The 23,660-nt window shown below is 38.0% G+C and overlaps 1 long non-coding RNA gene across 1 annotated transcript; it reads right to left on the bottom strand.

The window, feature by feature from the left end:
* Nucleotides 1-20,661: 20,661 nt before the first annotated feature.
* On the bottom strand, nucleotides 20,662-21,881 carry LOC104662700. Its single transcript, XR_748027.2, has 2 exons — nucleotides 21,653-21,881; nucleotides 20,662-21,551 (listed from the first exon to the last, which is right to left on the bottom strand). It is a non-coding gene; the product is annotated as an uncharacterized LOC104662700 (long non-coding RNA).
* Between the last annotated feature and the right edge of the window lie 1,779 nt (nucleotides 21,882-23,660).

Here is a 23,660-nt window from a genome sequence, read left to right as displayed (position 1 = left end):
TTTTGTGGTCAGTAGTGGGTGAGAGATACCTAATTACTTCAACTTTTTCATTGAGTGGCTTTGACTATGAAAGCAAGCCTTAACCTAAATACCCCAAATGTTTAAATAGTTATTATCAAACAGGCACAAAAACAGTCATACACCTGTTTGTGTGATGCCAAGGAAAGTGCCACTCTCTGCTCCCAGGTAGATTGATTCATGCCTTGCATGAAAGCTTCATTCTGATCCAAATATGATAATATTCGAAAAGCAGAACCAGCCAGCCTGGAAATGGAGTGAGGCAACTGAATCTTCCATGAATCAGAGGAATTCAGGGTAGGCAAGGGGCCAGAATCTAGACCCCCACTATTGAGGTGTTACATCATATAATTAGTGCAAGAGTAATGGGGCCCATGCAAATGTATAACCTGCCATGTATGTCGAACATCACATTCATCACGATAAAATTATTTCTATCATCCTTATGTCAATTGACAAATTATCCAGTATAAATTTTGATAATGATGCTTAAAATGCTAAGTAACTCTACCTCAGATGGTTGTTGATTCTTCTTAGGGCATTTCAGATGTAATATAATCATTCCTAAGGTATAGATCAGAGTTTATTTGTACATGCACACAGATAACAGTATTTACACTGAGGTAATTGTAAATAAATTAAGACAACAAAATATTAGGGTGCTATTTTCTGTGTATTCTTTACCAATAATTGTTCATCTACATGAAATGGTTTAGCTATTACTAGGATAATTAAATATCTATCTCAAAGATGAGAGAACTGATGTACTATTTAGAAATCTACTAAATAGTTTGGTAACCTTGAGAAAGCTGTTTAACCTTTCTAAGCCTCAGATTTTTCATCTGAATAATATAGTTACTATGATAAACACATATGATAATGGATGCAAAGTTCTTTTCCCAGTGCCAGGCATTCAATCAATTCTAGTTATAACATTCCAAATGAAATATTAATGAATTAAAGACATTTTAAGCCTCAATTTAATATCTGATATTACTATGTCTAGGCAGTAATAGAATTTTTCTATTAGGTAAAAGTTTGGAGGTCATCTAAGACCAATTACTCTAAGAAACTGAAGTTTAAAGAAGTTTTTGACTTGCCAGAGATAGCATAGAAAATCTTATTACAGCTAAACCCTGACAAGAGTGTAATATTGACCAATAAAACAGAACTAGCATACTTATTAATTAAATTCTTTTCATGGTAGAGTTAGCATAACTATACTTAATGTACTCATCTCAAGAATGTTCCACCCCAGATATCTGTGTTCCTTAGCAGCCATCTGAAGACTCCTATTATGTCAGGTTTTTCAGTTCTCCAAGGCTCATTTCACTATCCTGCTTCCTTAAGGTGGTAAATGATATTATTCCAGAGGGCTGCCTGAAGACCCTATCTCTAGTGTAGTCTACCACTTTCAGGCCTGGCCCAATCCTAGGTTTAGTTCCATACTGATTCACCAGTTGGTAAGAAATCAGAGTGTTTCTAACCCTGGGAACAAGACGAGGTAAAATGAAATAGAGAAGGCAATGAAGAAGCCCAAAGTCAAAGGCTCAATTCCAACTCATGGTCCAAGGCTCAATTTATGAAGAATATGTGCAATAATGCCAGTCAACATTGTGAATTTTAGAGAATATGCTGTGTAATTTTTGGTCTTTCTACAATTTTTAGCATGAGCAATGCATTAAAAGGATATTAAAGTATCAATAATTTTTCCCATTTCTATATCTCTAACATCCAAACACTTTTTCCATAAAGTCTTAGATTTGAAATGACTATTAGAGGTTCTAATTAGGTCTCCCAAATAACATCTTCCTTTATCACACTCCCCTCGGGGGACAGTCAAGTACATCGTCTGACAAATCCAGTTATTAGAAAGTTCTTTGTTGCATTCAACTGAAATATTTATTTCTGTAACTTTTATGTAATAGTGAGAAAGTCAATCCTAAAACCACAGCCGCTCAAAGTTGGCAAGAATCTCAAAATCATTCCGCTCTCTGGAATATCCCCAAACAAATAAACCCCCCTTTCCATTTCAGAGCCCACATTAGTTCACTTTTGCTGCATGATAAATCATCCCCAAACAATAATTGTTATTTTATTATAAATTATTTTATTATTTTATTTTATTTATTTTAATATTTTATTATTTATTATTTATTACAAATAATATAAATATTATTATAAACAATTCATTATTTTCCATGATTTCATGGGTCAGTCAGGTGATTCCTCCAGTCTGGCCAGCTTGACTATGGCTGGATGGTTTAGAATGGCTAATTCACATGTCTGGCAATTGTCAGGCTGGTGTTTCTAGGGGTGGCCTCAGCTGGGACAGTTTGGCTTTGCTCCACAAGGTCTCTCATCCTCCAGTAAGTCAGACTGGACTTCTACTTACAGTGGTCCCAAGGTTGCAAAAATAGCACTTTACAAGTCTCTGATGTACTATTTGCTAATATTCTTTTTGCCAAAGAAAACCACATGATGTACTGGGTCAGATAGTGCCTCCCACCCCAGTCCCCCAACTGCCAATTCACATCCTTCCTAGAACCTCAGAATGTGACCTTGTTTGGAAATTGATTCTTACAGATATAATTAGTTAACTTGAAGTGAAGCCATTCTGGAGTAAGGTGGTTCTTTAATCCAGTATGACTGGGTGTCCTTATGAGGAGAGAATAGACACAGAAACACACAGGGGGAATGCCACTTGATTAGTGGGACAGAGATTGGAAAGAGATGTCTATAAGCCAAGGAACCACAGGGACTGTAGGTCACAGCAGAACCTAAGATAAGGGTGTGGAACAGATTTTCCCCTAGTTACTTCAAAGAAAGCATGAGCTTGCCAATATCTTGATTTCAGACTTCTAGTTTCAAAAACCATGAGAAAATAAACTTCTGTTGTTTTAAGCCCACTAGTGTGTGGTAGTTTATTATGGCAGCCCTAGGAAACTAATATACATGGCCAAATGGAAAGTCAATGGATGGATGGGAACAACTGAAATGTCACATTGCAAAGTAACCTGCACCCAAGGATGGCAAGAATTTGTGGATGCTTTCAACCTATCAGAGAGCCCTTCAAGTATATTACATATCATAATATTTTTTCTTGATCGTCTTTTCCAGGATAACCCCTCCCAGTTCCCGTAACAAGGTTTCAAAACCCCTTGCATAGAGAGAGGCTGATGTCATGGTATTGCAGATATCTTCATCTCTCTTAAAAGGTAGGCCCATGATTTTACCACACACGACAGATGTTTTCTCTTTAGTAGTACTATTGAGCTCTGTTTTAATTAGACTGTGTTTGGCTACAAGTAAAAGAAATCTAACAGGGGCTTAAAGTGTAAGACTATTTATTGCTGTGCTTCACAAGAAGTCTGGAGATAACCAGCTCCAGGTTTGGCAACTCCACAATGTCAGAAGTTGTGTTGAAATTTCTGAAATTCTTTTAGTGTGGTTGCAAGAGGTCTGCCTTACCTCTGAATATTATATCTTCATGTGGCCATGTCCAAATGGGGGCAAAGGGCGGGACAGAGCAGTGAGAGAAAAATTTCATAACTTCCCTTCCTGATGACATAACAAAGGCAACAGCTTCCCCGAGGTCTCTCAGAAAATGTCTTACAGTTTCTTTGGCCAGAACTGAGCTCAATAGAGGCTTTAAAAGCAAGTCTGCTTTGTCAGCTCTATTGCGGGTACCAGCAAGGGAGAAAATGTTTTGGAATGGCTATTGGGCATAGCTCCTGGGCCACCAACCAAGAGTGTCAGATACATCTTTCCAGAAACACATGACATTTTGAGGCAAAATCCCTTTTACGTAAGGAATTTTTAGAGATGACAGAATTTTTAACCAACTCTTTAAATTAACAAGTAATGTACTCCTTATAGTAACTAAGCATGTGGGCTCTGAAATTGGACTGTCTGGGTTCAAATCTCAGTTTATAATTTACCAGATGAGTGACTGTGGGCAAATTACTTCACTTCTCTGTGTCTCAGATTCTACATCTTAAAAGTAAAGATAATAATAGTACCCACTCAAAGTGTTGTGAAGATTAAATTCATAGAACTTATCATAATGTCTGGTGCATAGTAAATATTCAACAAATATTATTTATTATTATTGTTCCAGTGCCCACTCCCACTACAAGATAAGGAAAGGAACAGAGATGTTAGTGTATATATATTTACACAAAGAAAACTGGAAGAACACATAAGAAACTGGTGGGGGAGAACAGAGACTTTCTCATATTTGAATTATATCAATATATATACAATTGGGTCAGGAAACATTTAAAGTTTCCATTCTATATCTAAGTCAACTTGGTTCAAGATTTTACAAAATTTAAGCAGAAATATTTGCCAAAATGTTAACAGTAGTTATCTTTGAGTGATTGAATTCAGATTGTTTATTTACATCCTTTTACTTTTCTGAAACTCTCCTGCAGCAGGCAAGACAATGCCCCGGAAGATGCCTGTGTCCTAATCTCTGGAATCTGTGAATATGTTAAGTTACATGGCAAAGGGGAATTCAGGTCATGGACAGAATAAAGGTTGCCAATAATTGCCCTTAAAATAGGGAGATTATCCTAGATTATCGAGAGGATCCAATATAATCACAACAGTTCTAAGATGTGTAAGAGGGAGGCACAGGAATCGGTGTCAGAGCGATGCCATGTGGTGAAGACTCAACTGGTCACTGCTGGTTGGGGAAGATGGAAAGACACAATAAGCCAATGAATGCAGGCAGCCTCCAGAGGCTGGAAAAGGCAAGAAGACGGATTCTCCCCTAGAGCTTCCAGGAGGGAACATAGCTCCGCAGACTCCTAGATTTCAGTCCAGAGACACTCATTTTGGACCACTTATCTCCAGAATTGTGAGATCATAAATTAGTGTTGCTTTCAGACACGAAGTTTAAGGTAATTTGCCACAGCAGTAATAGAAAACTAATACAAACCACCCCCCACCCACACACACATATTGAGTAATCAGCATATATTAACAACTAGAAAAACATAAGACTTTTTAACATCTTATATATACATACAAACTTGAAGTGTGACCACGGGAATACATTACATTTACTTGAAGAAATACATATGTATATGAGATGATATATATTCAGCATTAGCTTGTAATTATTCAGAGACTTAGCCCCAAGGTATCCTGGCAATCTTCAAAAGGCAAAAAGAGGGTAAGTGTGGGTTCCCAAAATCCTGGTGTTGATTTTTTTCATTCTACGCCTTCCCTAGTTTTTCAACAACTGCCCCACAGGTAGCAAGCATCCCAGCCTTTAGCCTGAATGTAGGCCTAGGCCTGTATATAACTAGCCATCTGCAAAAGTGCCAACTTTCCAAGAAATAAGAAAATAAAACTGTAAAAAGGAAAGACATGTATAAACACAACATTGTTGAAGAGCAAGAAATGTTCTGAGACACCAGTCAGAAATCCGTTTCTAATGTGATGTACCTTGTTTTCCAGAGAACAGAAAATTGCCTGTTATAAATGCATTGTCATGATGACAGTGGAAAAAAGAACAAAAATTGCACCAGATTTCTTTGTATTTTATTATATCCTTGAAACCTAGAGACCTAAGGAAGCTTTACATTTTAGTAGCTTCATTTTTTTATAGATGAAAAATAATAGCAGTTGGAAGATCTTCTTTTAAAAATAGAAGCTAAGTAGTCCTTATAAGAAAATTGTTAAACTTTTTCTCAAATTGTTTCCTTCCTGATTATTAAGATAATACATGCTCATTTCAGGAAATTTTAAAAATATAAAAAAGTATATAAAAAATTTTTCTTATTCAGAGAAAAATATTGCTAAAATCTGTCATATCTTTCCATTTTATATTTTTCATAGTAAAATTAAAACATATAGCATATATAATATTTTATTTTGATACTTTCTGTTAGTATTAAAACAATAGCCTTCTTTTGAAGTATAAAATTATATAGCCATAATTTTTATATTGCATAATTTTTATATTTGCATCCATTGTGAGGATATACTAAAATGTATCCACACTTTTCTAAGTATTGAATAATAGGATTGCTTCAAACTGTTCATTATGTATGATGATAAATCATACATAAATAATGCTGCGAGTATATAAAGATTTCTCTACATTCAGAATTATCTCTTGAAGCTTAGGCTTCACCACTATGCAATGTATCCATTCGACAAAACTGCAGTTGTAGCCCCTGAATCTGTCAAAATAAAAATAAATAAACAAATAATAAAAGAATTATTTCTCTGGGATCAATGCTTAGAAGAGGACTAGCCTAGTTGAAATTTATAAATATTTTCAAGAACTTAATACATATTACCATAATTCTTCATAAGGGGGTATATATCTATCTTCAAGCAATACTTGAGACCATCTATATCCTCAACTCTCTCAAGCACTGGGTATTATTACTTTTAAATCTTTGTAAATTTGATAAACAGAAAATAATATTTCTTTATATTTATTATTTTTTAATTAGGTTGAACACTTGATTCACTCTCTATGTATATGTCTTCTTTTGTAAACTTTCTAGTCACATTCTTTGTCAATTTGTTTCTTAGGGTTAATTTATTAGAGTTTATAAAGGAAGGCAGAGAGATACTGAAAGCATGACAAGAGCAATCGTTTATTACGTGGGGTTAGTTTGAAATCAGGCACATCCAGGAAACATCTTCCCTGACAAGCAAGATGTAGCCCTTCCAAACATCACCCCAAAACTCAATGCTTACATCTATTTTTAAAATGTCTAGTGAATGGCAAGAAATAAGTCACTTGTCAGCACTTTTCTAAAATAGTCTTACTATCAGGAGCAAGTTCAGAGGAAGTCCAGACATAGCTTCCCTAGGAAATCTCTAATAGAAGGAAATGAAGGTAGGCAGAGCAGAGCGAAGAACATGCTATAGGAACGAGAAGGTTCCCAGTCTATTAGATGTTCATGGAGATACTTCTGCAATCTACTCATCTGACAAAGGGCTAATATCCAGAATCTACAAAGAACTCAAATTTACAAGAAAATAACAAATAACCACATCAAAATTGGGCAAAGGATATGAACAGACACTTCTCAAAAGAAGACATTTATGCAGCCAACAGACACATGAAAAAATGCTCATCATCACTGGCCATCAGAGAAATGCAAATCAAAACCACAATGAGATACCACCTCACACCAGTTAGAATGGCAATCATTAAAAAGTCAGGAAACAACAGATGCTGGAGAGGATGTGGAGAAATAGGAACGCTTTTACACTGTTGGTGGGACTGTAAACTAGTTCAACCATTGTGGAAAACAGTGTGACGATTCCTCAAGGATCTAGAACTAGAAATACCATTTGACCCAGCCATCCCATTACTGGGTATATACCCAAAGGATTATAAGTCATGCTGCTATAAAGACACATGCACACGTATGTTTATTGTGGCACTATTCACAATAGCAAAGATTTGGAACCAACCCAAATGTCCATCAATAATAGACTGGATTAAGAAAATGTGGCATATATACACCATGAAATACTCTGCAGCCATATAAAAGGATGAGTTTGCGTCCTTTGTAGGGACATGGATGAAGCTGTAAACCATCATTCTCAGCAAACTATCACAAGAACAAAAAACCAAACCCTGCATGTTCTCACTCATAGGTGGGAATTGAACAATGAAAACACTTGGACACAGGAAGGGGAACATCACACACCAGGGCCTGTCGTGGGGTGGGGGGAGGAGAAAGGGATAGTATTAGGAGATATACCTAATGTAAATGATGAGTTAATGGGTGCAGTGCACCAACATGGCACATGTATACATATGTAACAAACCTGCACTTTGTGTACATGTACCCTAGAACTTAAAGTATAATAAAAAAAAAAAAGAGAGAGCATCCCTTATTATATGGTTTGCCTGTGTGTCCCCACCCAGATCTTATCTCAAATTGTTATCCCCACATGTCAAGGGAGGTACCTGGTGGGAGGTGATTGGATGATGGGGGCAGTTTACTCCTTGCTGTTCTCATGATAGTGAGTTCTCATGAGATCTGATGGTGTTATAAGTAGCAGTTTGCTCTGTGCTCTCTCTCTCTCCTGTAGCCATGTAAGACATGCCTTGCTTCCCCTTCAGCTTCTGCCATGATTGTAGATTTCCTGAGGCCTCTTCACCCATGTGAAACTGTGAGTCAATTACACCTCTTTTGTTTGTAAATTACCTTGTCTCAGGTAGTATCTGTGAAAATGGACTAATATACCTTATTTGGCAAGATACTTTATATCTACATACTATATACCTGTATGATATCTACTCCCTGAAACATCTGTTTGCCCAGTTAAAATCATATAAGTGCAGCAAAATACTACTCCTTTCATAGAACCCTGTATTTAAAAGTAAAAAGTTATGTATTACTCTTTAGAAGACTGCAAGACAGAGACCATGCATGCCATTTAGAATTACTTTGATTTCAACTAACACAGAACCAAACTAAAAATGGCAAAAAGGGTAGTAAGTTAAACTCTTCCAGTTGTGTTGGCCCACTGAACTGGCCACCCTGGAAGAGTCAGTTCTGGTCACCCAGAAGAGTCTAACCTGCTACCCTTATGCAGTAAGTCACTTGTCAGCACTTTCATAAAACAGTCTTACTGTTTATGTGACCTGTTCAGTGGGCCTACATGACTGGATTCCAGCTGGCGTCTCTGTGATTTTTGAAGCTGTCATATTAGGATTTTCAAATAGCTTCCATAACTGCAAATACCATATCCTCAAACAACAATGTCCACTAAGACATTTTATCCATTTTACCAAGGAAAAAAACATTCAGAAGCCTACAAGATAATTCACTTCACAATGAATGGGTAAACATTGCTTACAAACCCCACTCTAAACCAAAGCTAAGGAGACCAGGATTACTATAATTATCTTAGACCAATCAAGATTTGTCCCTGTGCTGGGACTTGTTGCTCCCCAATGTCTAGACAAAATCTAATTAGTGATAGTAAGAAAAAAGCAGAGAAATAGCTGGCATGTTAGCACCCAATTGTGTCTACCACATTGTGTCTTTTCTATTTATATTCCCCCAGAACCTAGAGAAGTATACTTTACATAGTATGCACAAAGCAAATATTTGTAGCCTAAGTTAATACACAAAAATAAATGTTTGGAATAGCTTTGTAAAATATCACTGGTGCATTACTTTTACCAACATTACTCAAGAACTATGAAATATTATTCCATTTTGTAGAATACTAAAAGGTAAAGCTCAACAAAATAAATGTATAATTATTTCCATGAACAAAGAAATATCCTGAATTTGACAGCATCAGAATCTTTGAAATTAAAAAAAAAAAAATCAGTAAACAAAAGTAGATGGTACTGGTTTGACAGATTTGGCAGATTTGGGGAAATTAAGTTGGGTGAAACATAAGGGAAATATTAATAATTGTGCCACACTACCTTTGCTGATCACTTTTAAACTGACATCAACATTGATGCTGTTTTCTATTTTATTTTAATATAATTAAGCTACATAGATAGCACTTAATTCATGAAGTAAAGAATATTAGATTCGCTACCTATAGGTTCCCCTGTCTATGCTCCCATAGTACTATGGTCGTAATTATGTTGGTTCCTTCATCACATTATTTCTTCTATAAATTGGACTTCCTGCCTCCAACTTAAGGGGACAGAAAGATCATATTCAGCTCTGTGTTTCCAGTAGCACGCAGTAGATGCTCTGTAAAGTATTTGCTCAAGACTTAGCCACCAATGTTCACTACATACCCTGTTATGATTCACAATATGTGTGTCCCAGTCATTAAATAACTAGCTGCTCTAAGCCCCCACCCTTCTGTATATCTTGCTTTGCCATGCAGGGGTTGGGACTCAGCAGCTTGCTCCTGCCAAAAGGGACAGGCTACAAGGCTGAAGGAGGAAAGAGAGGCTTGCTCTTTGCTGTCTGCATCCTGTTTGGTAAGCATCACTCCAGCAATTTTTCTTCACCCCAAGGGCAACAGTTTTTTCCTGTAGTAGCAACTAAATCCAGTCGGCAGTTTTTCAGTATGTGAAGAACCAGCCTCATCAAGTCCCATCCATCCCTAGGGACCCCAGCACCAGCTGGGCCAGCACCCGCTCCACAGTCTGTCAGTCCATTCTGGCTATTATAACAAATCATCATAGACTGAGTGGCTCATAAACAACAGAAATCTATTTCTCAGTTCAAGAGGCTGGGAAGTCCAAGGTCAAGGAACTGGCAGATTCAATGTCTGGTGAGGGCCCACTTCCTGGCTCATAGAGAGCCATCTTTTCACTGTAACCTCACATGGTGGCAGAAAGGGCAAAGAAAACTCTCTGGGCTCTTTGTTATAATGGCACTAATCCCATTCATGAGGGCTTTACTCTCAGGACCTAATCACCTCCCAAAATCCCCACCTCCGAAAACCTTTACGCTGGGGATTTGTTTCCAGCATGTGAATTTCGGGAGGACACAAATATTCAGTGTATAGCAAGGCCACTCCTGTGAGCTCAGAGACATCAGAACCAACTGAGAAGAACCCCTCCTCAGAGGTCTGAGTTTCAGCTCCTCAGGGTGTGTCTTCTAGAACTCTAAATTATTTCAGTAATTCCAGCCTCTTCCTTATCTTCCCTGAGCCCTAACTTCTTCTTGCAATTACTGCCTCAAGGATACCTTAGATTGCCTTTTGACCTTTTCAGTTATGTAGTTAATAACTTTATACTTAGTTAACTTTTATATTAAATTCTCTCTGTTCAAATCACTTGGTCCCTGACTGATACAAATTACAAGTTCCCTATTGTGGGAAGTCAAGGACCCTGAATGGAGGGACTGGCTGAAGCCATGGTGGAAAAACATAAATTGTGAAGATTTCATGGGCATTTATTAGTTCCCCAAATTAATACTTTTATAATTCCTTATGCCTGTCTTTACTGCAATCTCTGAACATAAATTGTGAAGATTTCATGGGCACTTGTCACTTCCCCAATCAATACTCTTGTGATTTCCTATGCCTGTCTTTACTTTAATCTCTTAATCCCGTCATCTTCGTAAGCTGAGGATGAATGTTGCCTCAGGACGCTGTGATGATTGCATTAACTGCACAAATTGTTTAAACAATATGAAATCTGAGCACCTTGAAAAAAGAATGGGATAACAGTGGTGTTCAGGGAATAAGGGAGATAACCATTAGGTCTGGCTGCCTGAAAGCCGGGTGAAACAGAGCCATATTTCTCTTCTTTCAAAAGCAAATAGGAGAAATATCGCTGAATTCTTTTTCTCAGCAAGGAATATCCCTGAGAAAGGGAATGCGTTCCCAAGGGGTGGTCTCTAAAATGGCCGCTTTGGGAACGTCTGTCTTTTATGGTTGTAGATAAGGGATGAAATAAGCCCTGGTCTCCCATAGCACTCCCGGGCTTATTAGGACGAGGAAATTCCCGCCTAATAAATTTTGGTCAGACCAGTTGTCTGCTCTCAAATGCTGTCTCCTGATAAGATGTTATCAATGACAGTGTGTGCCCAAAACTTCATTAGCAATCTTAATTTCACCCCGGTTCTGTGATCTCGCCCTGCCTCCATTTGCCTTGTGATATTTTATTACCTCATGAAGCATGTGATCTCTGTGACCCACACCCTATTCACACACTCCCTCCCCTTTTAAAAATCACTAATAAAATCTTACTGGTTTTGCAGCTGGGGGGGGCATCATGGAACCTGCTGACATGTGATGTCTCCCCTGAACACCCAGCTTTAAAATTTCTCTCTTTTGTACTCTTTCCCTTTATTTCTCAGACCAGCTGATACTTAGGGAAATAGAAAATAATCCACAAAGAATTATCAGGGACAGGTTCCCCCAATATCTCCCTCAATTTACTAATCCATGGCATGACTCATATACACCAGGTAACCTAATGAATTGGTGCAGCATGCTAGGCAAATACCGTTTGATAGTTCAGTGACTCTGGAGCTTAGTGGTGCTTGGGGAAGGAGTGGAGAAAGACCACTGATAGGAGCTCTCCACCTTTTCACCATTACCATCAACTGGCCCACATTTGCATTCACAAAGCAGAATCCTTACGGTTACAGGACTCTTTCCTGAGAAGGTGACTTCACAATCATCTATTATTACTTGAGCACCTTTCCCAACCTAGGTGCTTCATTAAGGCACCCCTTTCATCAAAATACAATACTCCCACAAGGAATTCCAATAATCACATCTCTCTCTTGCTATAGTTCCAGTGATGTTTCACCATCCCTTAGAGCCTGGCACCTTGGGCAGCTGTTTGGCTTCTCTGTTCTCTTGATGCAGCTCTGCAGATAAGCACATGAGATATTGTTCTGCATTAAGTAGGAACTCAATGTTTTATATTTCTGAGATTGTTGTCTAAAAATTAACTTCTAGAAACAACAGGCATTAGCTGAGTGTGGTGGCATGAGCCTGTAATCCCAGCTACTTGGGAGAGTGACACAGGAGGATTGCTTGTATCATGAGAAAAAGGGCTTTGTCTCAGACTCCAAGAGCCAGTTCTTGGCTCTCACGTGAGAAAGAATTCAGGGCGAGTTGCAGAGTAGAGAAAATTTAAGATAGTCTTTCACACACTGCTCAATTACAGAGTCAGGCATCCTCAAAAAGCAAGAGGAGGAAAACACCCATTTCAAATACAATGTCTTTTTATATAGATTTTAAGGACAGTATACTTTATCACAAAAGCTTGTGATGCAGTTGTGACAGGCTATCAGTATTGATGCTTTTCTATGTTACTATCCTTAAACTAAGAATACTCCTTGTTCTTAAAGTACTGGGACATTTCTATAAGTTCTGGATCTTTATTTATTTAGTTAACATCATTAACTCATTCCCTCAACTATAAACATCTTGTGATCAAGAGTGTTCAACACCCTAGGAATGTAACCCAGCAGGTTTGGCTTCATCCAGCCTTTATTCACTCTGGTTAGGATGTCTTTGACACTTAAACCCAGGACTTCAAGGTTACAGTGAGCTATGATCACACCACTGCACTCCAGCCTGGGCAACAGAGCATAGACCATATCTCGAGAATAAATAAATAAATAAATAAATAAATAAATAAATAAATAAATAAGCAAATAAAAACAACAGCATACTGAATCATAACAGCTAATCCCAAGGACTAGTCATTGTTCTAAGCAAAAAGCATGGGTTATTTCACACTAAATAAGGAAGGTATCACTATTATCTCAACTTTCTGTGTAAGAGGTTACATAAGTAGCTCATTTTACTTTAGACCAAGATCTCATTTTCAGGCAGGAAAACAGGGTCTGGAGGCAAGGAACATGAGGCCCATTCACACTTCAGCTATGACAGGAAATATCCTCTCCATAGTAAATGACGTTGTCACTTTACTTTATCCTCCTCATTTACATAGGGCATATCCCAAGTAACCAATGGAATCCTCTAGAGGGTATTTAAACTCCCAAAAATTCTGTAATGGGGCTCTTGAGCCCGTACGTTGGGCCCACTGCCACACTGTGGAGTGTACTTTCATTCTCAATAAATCCCTGCTTTGGCTCTTCATGCTTTGTTTGTGCATTTAGTCCAATTCTTTGTTCAAGATGCCAAGAACCTGGATACCTTCTACCGGTAACAATTTCAGGTCATCTGACTCTTTACCTCTCTACTAGAGACTCATTCTCATTTTAGACCTTGACAGCAAGCAGCTCTGGCCCACTGGTTCATAATTCTCTGAAGAACAAATCCAACCCAGTGCTTCCATTTCTTTAATTGTTTTGGTTGACAACATGGAAGAATGACCTATGAGCACTAAATAAGCCTAAAAAAAAATGCTTTTAAGAAAACTTTGTTAAGCAATGGTATAATAGTGGACTTTTAAGCTAGATCCATACAATTTGGCTTTAACCAACTAACTTCTTGGAGAGTTTGTCACAGTTTAAGACATAGTGGCTTCTTAAGAAGAACAAGGCACAGGATTAGACAAAACACATAACTCTACAAAGCAATATCACAAAATTAAGTGCATTAAATTTAACGATGAAGACCTCCCTGAGGGCTACAGTACTCTGGGAAGACTTCATATAGGAACCAAAACTAGAAGGTGCCCATTATCTGATGTATAGGAGTTGAATAGGTAGAGTGTCTATATTGTTTGACTTGTATCAAGTTGAATTCCAAGTATAGAATTTTACTTGAGTCTATCTTTAAAAGGACAACAAAAAATAGAAAATTTAGGCAATAATCTGATACTATCAGGAAACAGTCTGGAAACCTATAATCTTAGAACTATTGCAGAGTATGTTGACCAGAATTTTTAGAATGGACCAAATTGTATATTGATTTTCAACTTTCCTCAATTTGCTTCCATAAACCTATATCTCTAAGCAATGCTAAAATTGTACTATCTGAAAAGATATTTTGATCTACACAGTGCAAAGTGTTCAAAAGCAGAGTAGTGTGAAATAGAAGATGTGTGTATGTACACACATATGCACACACGTGCACATGCACCCACACACCCACAGGCCGTGGCCCTGTTTGCCTGGAGATCTATCACTCACCCTCTCCCTTTCTGCTTTGTATAGCAGCGGTGCTGGCCCTGCAGGCTATTTTCCAGGATTTCCTATTAGTTGGCTGTCATCTAAAGTGAGCCAGTGGGAGGCACTGGAGAGAGATTGGAGGGCTGGAGGAAGGAGAAGCCAGGGTATTTCTCCTCGTGCCTCAGGAAGTGTTCAAGTAGCTGGAGCTTCTGCTGCACAGGCCCACCATGGTTCCAGCTCCTGCTGGGTGACTCCAGCCCTTGGGCTCTAGTAGTACCATCTTCTCCCTTTGTTTAAGGAGGGCATCCCCAATGGAACTTCTTTGTTTCAGGAGGGTATCAACAATTGAATTTCTTAGCTCCTACATGATCTGAGGAGCCAAATAAAACGCCCTCTGTTAAAAACTCTAAAATTAGTTTCTGTGTTAATGGCTAAAAAATGGTACAGAGGGGAAGGCTTTTCCTTTGCTTCTATTCCTTACCTTGTGGAAAGAGCTCCATTATGAAATAATCCTGGCTCTTCTCTGTCCTGTCTCCACTTACCCACTTACAGAGCAGTAAGTTAACTTGGTTGATAAGTATGGAGGAGTAGCCAGGCATGCAGAGCCCAGCCTCCTCCTTTCCCTTTCTTTTGGAAGTCAGTCTACTTTCAGTCAATGTGTGCTGTGCTCTGCTCTTGGCCATATGGAAAGAGTCTGGCCCTCCAGAGGATGCTCGTAGGTTTCCAGGGTCAGTATGTCTGCCTAATTTTAAATTTCTGGATTAAGAAGCCTATTTGCATACAGACACAAGCATGTTGTGCTTTATCAGCATTGTCAGTAATAAAGGAAATATTTTTATTCCCCCATCTGTATCACTCTTGTTTCTTATATCTTAGTTCATTCAGAATTCAAACAGGGAAAAAGTTCTTCATTAGAACCCCTCAGAAACCCACCATATCTAATATTTAAATATATAATATCTTAATTAATCCTATTCCTAAATTATTAGATCAGTTAGAAACAATAGCTCACCTTAGAGATTACAATGTGCCAGGAATTATTCTAAGTGCCTTAAATATAACTCATTAAATCTTCAAAACAATGCAATATGTATTATTAAAATTCCTGTTTTACAGGCAATAAAACTGAAGATGTTCTATAATTTTCCCAAAGTCACACAGATAATAAGTGATAGAATCTGTAATCAAGCTCCAATAGTTGGGCTATAGGATCTGTACTCTGAAGCACCATGCTATGCCGCCTAAATTTAGGTTTTTAATAGATGATTCGGTACTTCATCTAATGCAATTTAATTTCCAGTCTTAGGTAACATTGTTTTCAAATACCTCTTATAATCCAGCATATAGTCTCAGTCACTTCAACTATGATTTAGAAATCTACATTATTTTCCTCTCAAACAGAATCCATTCCCACTAAAGACACTAATAAGCAATGTAGATTTTACCAAACATTTCATATAATAAATGAAAACAGAGATTTGTATCAAGTACCTGAGGGGAAACTACAGTGTTTTATGTGATTGATGCATTTCTGAGAACACCAATCATTCTACTCAGGAAACTGGAAAGATCATTATCCCATAGAAATAAATGTAAAGGTATATTATAATATTCTAAACTTTCTATTACAAAAAAAGTTAGTAATATTTTTATGTCATACTATTCCAAATTTGAAAGTTCAACTTTGCATAAAATAAATAAAGTATATAAATATTCCCCCTGGTTTTCACAATGAGGAAGGAACGTTCTTTTCCATCCTTCTGTCATAGAGCAAGCTAACTCTTGCCTCCAGCTTCCTAAAATCTTAGTACTCAACTGCCCACACACAAAATTTTGTCCTTTATTTCACTCAGCAAATTAGTCCTACTTCTTTCCCCATTCCAGCTTATCTACACATGAGGTTAAACAAAGATCTCCCCACCCACAGGAGCCCACTCTTCTTAGAAAAGGGAAGGAAGTGCATAGAAGTATATAGATTAATACAGTGTTGTATGGGAGCCAGTTTATCCCAGCTTGAAGAAGCCAACTGCTAAATTTTCAGGAATTTTACAAGTGGTTCTTAAACATGGCCATTATTAAAAACTGAATTATGGCTGGGAGTAGTGGTTCATGCCTATAATCTCAGCACTTTGGGAGACAGAGGCAGGAGGATCACCTGAGGTCAGGAGTTCGAGACCAGCCTGGCCAACATGGCCAAACGCTGTCTCTACTGAAAATACAAAAATTAGCCAGGCCTGGTGGTGTGCACCTGTAATCCCAGCTAGTTGGGAGGCTGAGACAGAAGAATCACTTGAACCCAGGAGGCGGAGGTTGCAGTGAGCCAGGATGGCACCACTGCACTCCACTCAAAGATTATCAATACTCAAAACTGATTGCTTTCTAGTTATTTTACTATTTACTTTTATCTGTGCCCTGGGACTTAAGTCTTTCGTATCTATGTAACACTTATGTGGTGAAAATACCATATAAAGTATTCTGCAGCGCATCACTTCCCAACTCTGTGTTCAGTGTTGACATACTGGTAGCTTGAAATGAACCACGATGGAAGAAACTATGCTACAGAAATTGACAACGTTTATAATTAGAGCTTTTTTCCGTCTAGAAATCCTGTGGTTAAACACTTACTAGCAAGCCACTAGATACTTGGTTTGATAGAGATGGATACATAAATTCATATACATACATACATATAAATGTACATACATAGCATTGTAGATAGATCAACACTGGCTTCCTACAGAAATAGCTCTGTATGTCCTTTAATAAAAATTCTTGCAAATTTCAGTGAAACCACTGCATATTATATTTCCCACTGGAATATAGAGCACGTGGCTTCACAGAGGGTATGAAAAGTCAAACTCAAACAATACACTGAATCTCCTTTCATGTAAACAGCCAACAATAGAGAAAAGAAACTAACAATACAGACCATGTATAGCAGGCACAAAAGGCTCTTTGACGAACTAGGAGGAAAATGCTGAACCAGCCCAAGTTCCCTGGAGCAGATTTATGTATTCTAAATTATAGGTGGTCAGCATAAACATTCTCCAATAGTAGGGCACACTTAGAAACCTCCTCTCTAAACAAGAAAAATGATATTTTAAGTTGCAGGGAATGGTAATCAATTTCTACACAAGAGAGCAAGACCAAGCAAATTTGAAAAACTTGCAACTAGAGAACTGGGGGCTGACTTTATGAAGAAATTTTCTACACTCCAACCTAAGTAGGCAAAATACCTTTCTCAAAAATGTAATGACACTGTATATCTAAGAAGTTTATTATATTGCTGATGATAATATACAGTAGTAACTGCAAATTGAGACCCCAAAGAGCAGAGACAGCCCTGCTTCATGTTTTATTTGAAGTGGCTCCTACCTGCTACAGGCATGTTTGTAAATGGAAAATACGTTTTTATACAAAACGTTTAAATGTTACATGTTTTATGACGGTAGTTATAAACATTAAAATAAACATGGGATAGAAACAATTCAATTCAAATATTTACAATGTTCAAATCACCGTTCTCATCACCAGAGAGATATAAAGATTATTCCCCACATTGCAGACATTCACAGGGTCACTGGGGAGACAACTAAGTGTAACCTGGAAAACCTGCTTAACCAGCTTGGAGTACCAATATGGTCACACTTTTAACAATTGAATTACCCCATTTCTGAGTTATCTAAGCTCTTTCTGCAACAGGAGTCTTGGGAAGAGAGGCTTTTATTCAGTTCATGGAGACTGTTTGTAGTTCACAAGACAAAATTAGAGAGTTTGATCAGGGCACTGTGAACTTTTATTTATAATTTTCATTACTTTTGTTGCTACCACCTGGTGTCACTATCGAAAATGCGTCCTTGCTTTTGGTTGCTAAGTCATCCTTGCTGAGTCAGGTTCTTGAAGAGGCTGCAGTGATAATTCGTGCTTGGGCTCCCAAAGTCTCATCTCCTTTAGTCTGCACTCACAAACCCACCACGACAGGATGTCAGATCAGAGAAGTTTCTAGCCCACACTCAAGCTCTGTCACAAACAATTGACCTCCACAAATAGGGACTGTGGTAATGAGTCTGGATCGTTTTAGTCAGGTCTTCCCTTATCAAAGCGAGCTCCCCTTCCATCCTTCACAGTTTTTGTGACTGGGAACCACAGCAGGACCTTCTCGACCTATCAGAAAATTCTACCTTTAAATCTCTTAAAGAAAGGGATGGCATCTCCACATATCTCCTCAAGATATTCCTTGGCCTCTCTGCAAACATAGCTACCTCTTCACCAAGGATTAGTTCTGAATGTTGAGGGTTACTAGAGGGACAGGGGTTACATATGCTTCACACTGCAAGAGCAAATTCACCTTGCAGTTGTACAACTAAGAGAAAATATTTAGGTTATTCCTCAGAATTTTAAAAAATAAAAAAATCTGCAAAAAAGGTAATATTCTGCTTCTACAAAGATTGATGGCCACTTTAGTCCTCTTAAAAAGTACTGTCTCACCAGATACACTGCAACTTAAATAATTTAGAAGGTAATCTGGGCTATGATAAATGTGTGCACAAATTCAATAGGAGCATAGAGCACCCGGCAATTAAGTTTGACTGAATGGATAAAGGGAGCTTTCAAGAGCCAAAGATATTTGATCTGGGACTTAAAGTGTGGGTTATGTAAACAGAGAGGGAAAGGTGTTTATGGGCAAAACAGCTCAAGGGAAAGGATGTGTAAATATTCCAAAGTAAAGGTGAGCCATTTACCTGGGTGACAGAACACAGGCTTCATGGGCAGCCAGGAATGAAGAGTGGGGAAAAGAAAGTTTACTGTAGACCTACCTTGTGGTCAGCTTTGAATATCATGTTAATGACTCTATTCCAAAGATGATGGGAAGCCACCCAAGGATTAAGAGCAGAAGAAGTAATGTATTTGAATCTGTAATTTAGGGAGATAACTGATACCTATGCAGAGGATGGACAGGTGAGAGGCTGGAGCTGTTCTCAGCATCCAGGGTAGAGAAGGTGCAACCCTGAGAGTAGAGGCAGTGGCAACAAACAGAGAAAACTGATTCTGGGCCGGTCACGGTAGCTCACGCCTGTAATCCCAGCACTTTGAGAGGTCGAGGCGGGCAGATCACATGAGGTCAGGAGTTTGAGGCCAGCCTGGCCAACATGGTGAAACCCCTTCTCTACTAAAAAATACAAAAAATAGCCGGGTGTGATGGCAGCCACATGTAACCCCAGCTACTCGGGAGGCTAAGGCAGGAGAATCACTTGAATCCAGGAGGTGGAGGTTGCAGTGAGCCGAAATCGTGCCACTGCACTCCAGCCTGGGTGATAACAGTGAAACTCTGTCTTCAAAAAAAAAAAAAAAAAAAAAAAAAAAAAAAAACTGATTCTGGTAACATTGCAGGACGGATTAGCAAACACTGAGGAATAGCAGAAGAAATGCAGAAGGAAAGTGATGCTGAGGTTTGTAGCTAGGGAGACTGGATGAAAGCTACACCATTAACAGTATTGGGTAACATTACAGGAGGAGAGTTGTAATGAGGCTACAAAATAATGGGTTTCTTTTAGACATACTGAGTTTGAAGTGCTTACAGGACCTTCATGTGGAGAAGCATTTTCTAAATTCACTTTTAAAAAAAGAGAGAAATGCTTTTATCTCTAGGTAATAAGTGGTAATAACTGTGCCCGGAGGCTATCCAAATACTTTTCAACAAAATTTCTCATCACAAGCAAATATTCTGCTACAAAAACATTTCTGGCACCAATGAAACAGGGTAAGTTAAAAATATATATATTATTTTTGTTTGTGTAATTATATAATGAATAAGACACTACAAATCAATGCAAAAGAAAAAGATTATTTAATAAATAACAGAGATTTAGAGTGGGTATTTAGAAAATAATTATGGATTTAGAGCCTTTCCTCATACCATATACCTAATTAAGTTAAACAAAAAATAAAGTAGAAGAAAATGAAGGCAGTTATTGATCCAATCTCTGGATCTCAGGATGGAAAACATTTTGTACACTTAAAAGCAATGAGAAAAACATCCCAATGTTTATGATTAGTAAATTTGACAACATAAGCATTTTATATATCTCTTTTAATAAACATTGACTGAATATAAAAGACTTTAAAAAGTAGCTTTGAAATTTGTTAGTCACAAATATGACAGAAAAAAAAGTATTGTTTATATATAAATATCTAGTATTATTCTTTAAGAAAATCAATAAGAAACAAAACAAAATGGAAAAACCTAGCCTCTATAGTATCTAGAGCAAACTATTAAAAGGTTATTGCGGAGACGGCTAATTGTGTCCCAATATTCATCCTCTCCTACTTCTTTGGTAATGGAACCACTAATTTCTAGCTGGGCATATGGTTGTCCAAAATAAAATTTACATTTTAGTCTTCCTTATAGCGATACATGGCCATATGACTAAATTCTGGCCAGTCGGATCTAAGTAGAAGTACCAGCTCCAGGAAGTGTTCCCCCTTAAAGGAAAGGTCAGACCCTTCCTCCTTCCTGCTGGGAGTGCAGATATGAGATGTCCATCTGGAGCAGCTATCTTGGAGTTTGAGTTGGAAGCCATGTTAGGGTGGCAAAAAGACCTGGTAGGATGAACCTGAGTCCCTCCCGATTGTGGTGTCTCTTTACTAAACTGCCTATTTCTGCCTCCTGTTAATTGACAGAGAAATAAATGTCTGTCTTCTCTAAGCCACTACTGCTTTGGGGCTGTCACTTGCCCTCAGGTGCTAAATGTTACAAATATCAAAATCTTACTGTTCTATGTTCCCAAAATTATCAGAAAGGAATATAGGCAGTATAATATCTACTACTATGAAAAAATAAGTACATAATGAAAGGAATTCACTCACAATGGGAAACAGTATGACAGGTCAGCAACATTCCCAATATCTCAAAAATCTCGCTTTGTTGTTTATCTCCTCTCGTATTTCACCAAATTGTAAATCCTGTGATTTATGATTTATGAAAGCTCCTCAGTTGTACCCTCTCTGCTGACCCTGTAATAAAGCAATGAAATCGCCACTTTGTTATTTTATAGTGGGCATTGGAGAATTAACAGCCTCCAATGTTATAACAGTAAAGTCGTAAATATAGCTACCTTCAAAAATCCGTTGTAAACCTTCACGGTGGCATCAAGAATCTAGCAATTGGCCAAGATTTAAAAGTATTGAATATTTCTTCGTAACCAGAAAAAACATACCCCAACTGGAGGTGTGAGAAAAGAAGGAGCTTGTCTCCTTCTCTTTGAGTTCCAGTGAGAAATTTGCTTGATTATAAACCAATTTGAAAAAGGTTACTCTTAGTTACCCCAACACACTTGCCTCAGGTATATGATCACACTGAAAACTACAAACCAGGGTAGAATGTAGGCAGTATCTCCAGGGTAGCAAGTTAAGAGTCAACACGATGCAAGCAATCATCTGGCCTATCTGGCATGGTAAGGAGGCCTTTGGAGGTGGAGGGGCAGTGGATTGGGGAGGGAGTGGAACAGACACAGCTATTGAAAATTACAAAGGTGTCCGGGCACAGCGGTGCATGCCTGTAATCCCAGCACTTTGGGAGACTGAGGTGGGCAGATCACATGCGGTCGGGAGTTTGAGGCCAGCCTGACCAACATCGTGAAACACCATCTCTACTGAAGAAAAAGAAAAAAAAAATTAGCCAGGTGTGGTGGCGTATGCCTGTAATCCCAGCTACTCAGGAGGCTGAGGCAGGAGAGTTGCCCGAACCTGGGAAGCAGAGGTTGTGGTGAGCTGAGATTGTGCCACTGTACTCCAGCCTGAACAAGAACAAAACTCCGCCTCAAAAAGAAAAGAAAGAGAAGAGAAAAGTACAAAGATTTGCAGAGATTGTGGGAACTTGGTTAGCTATAAATGATCTATACCTGGAAATATTGTTGCTCACATGTATACAAGGAAAAAGGTAGCTCAACAGGCATATCTCAAAAAAAACTGAATGACTATTTTCAAAGAATCACCATTATTTCCCAGTTTTCCCCTTCAGGGATGTAAACACAATTAACATCAGTGCAGTATTTGTTAGAGGTTGCTATCATTGGCAATCATTCTGACCAGAACAGTAACTGTAATAAAAACCAATGTAAAATTGCTTAATTAATGCTTAAATTGCTTAATTAATTAATATCTTGGGGACATTGTATTCCCCAGATATACACACTTTAATGGAATAATAGGTGAAAAGTTGAAGAAATAAATTTCTGGGAGCTTTCTTTGAAGTAACAGAAGATTTGTTAAGAAATTTTCCAAAAGTACTTCTAATATTTTAATATTGAAGTCTGATAAAGAAACAGACTAAACTGTTGCTTTGCCTTGCTTTCTTTCAAAGAGAGTAACAGTGAAAATCAGCTATATTAGGAAAGATCAGATAGCCAGCAACAGAAAGAGAAAAAGAAAATAGCAATAAACACTTCTTTAAGATTTATTACTGTTGTTCCTTTTTCGGTTCCTTAACTTTTTTGGTAAATATTTTCTTTCAAAAGCCATTGATTATTTTAAGCTGTCCTAATGTGATTACAGAGAGTAAAAATAAAGAATAAAAAATTCTTAGGTAGTTAAAAACTTACCATAAAGGATATTTTAAGTGCCTTTATTTTGAAATTCCAGTATCATAGGAAGTAAAACTCAAAGTAGAAATCCCCCAAACTAAGATTCCATTAATAATGTGTCACTCAATTTGAATACTAGAAATATTTCTTTAAACATAAGTACTGTTTTTCACTGGAAAAAGCTTTATAAGACCAGTTTCCTCTTCTGGAGGGACCAGGGAAAAGTGATTATCAATAATCACTTCCTGTCTTTTTTTTTTTCTTTTCTTTTTTTTTTTTTTTTTTTGATGGTGTCTCACTCTGTCACCCAGGCTGGAGTGCAATGGTTCAATCTCGGCTCACTGCAACTTCAGCCTCCCAGGTTCAAGAGATTCTCCTGCTTCAGGCTCCCAAGTAGCTGGGATTACAGGTATGTGTCACCAAGCCCAGCCAATTTTTGTATTTTTAGTACAGACAGGGTTTCACCATGTTGACCAGGCTGCTCTTGAACTCCCTGACCTCAGGTGATCCACTTGCCTCAGCCTCCCAAAGTGCTGGGATT

The sequence above is a fragment of the Rhinopithecus roxellana genome, chromosome 2, assembly GCF_007565055.1.
Source record: "Rhinopithecus roxellana isolate Shanxi Qingling chromosome 2, ASM756505v1, whole genome shotgun sequence".
Lineage (NCBI taxonomy): Eukaryota > Metazoa > Chordata > Mammalia > Primates > Cercopithecidae > Rhinopithecus > Rhinopithecus roxellana.
The sequence above is the reverse complement of the archived record's forward strand: the minus strand, read 5'-3'. Positions and strand labels throughout refer to the sequence as shown.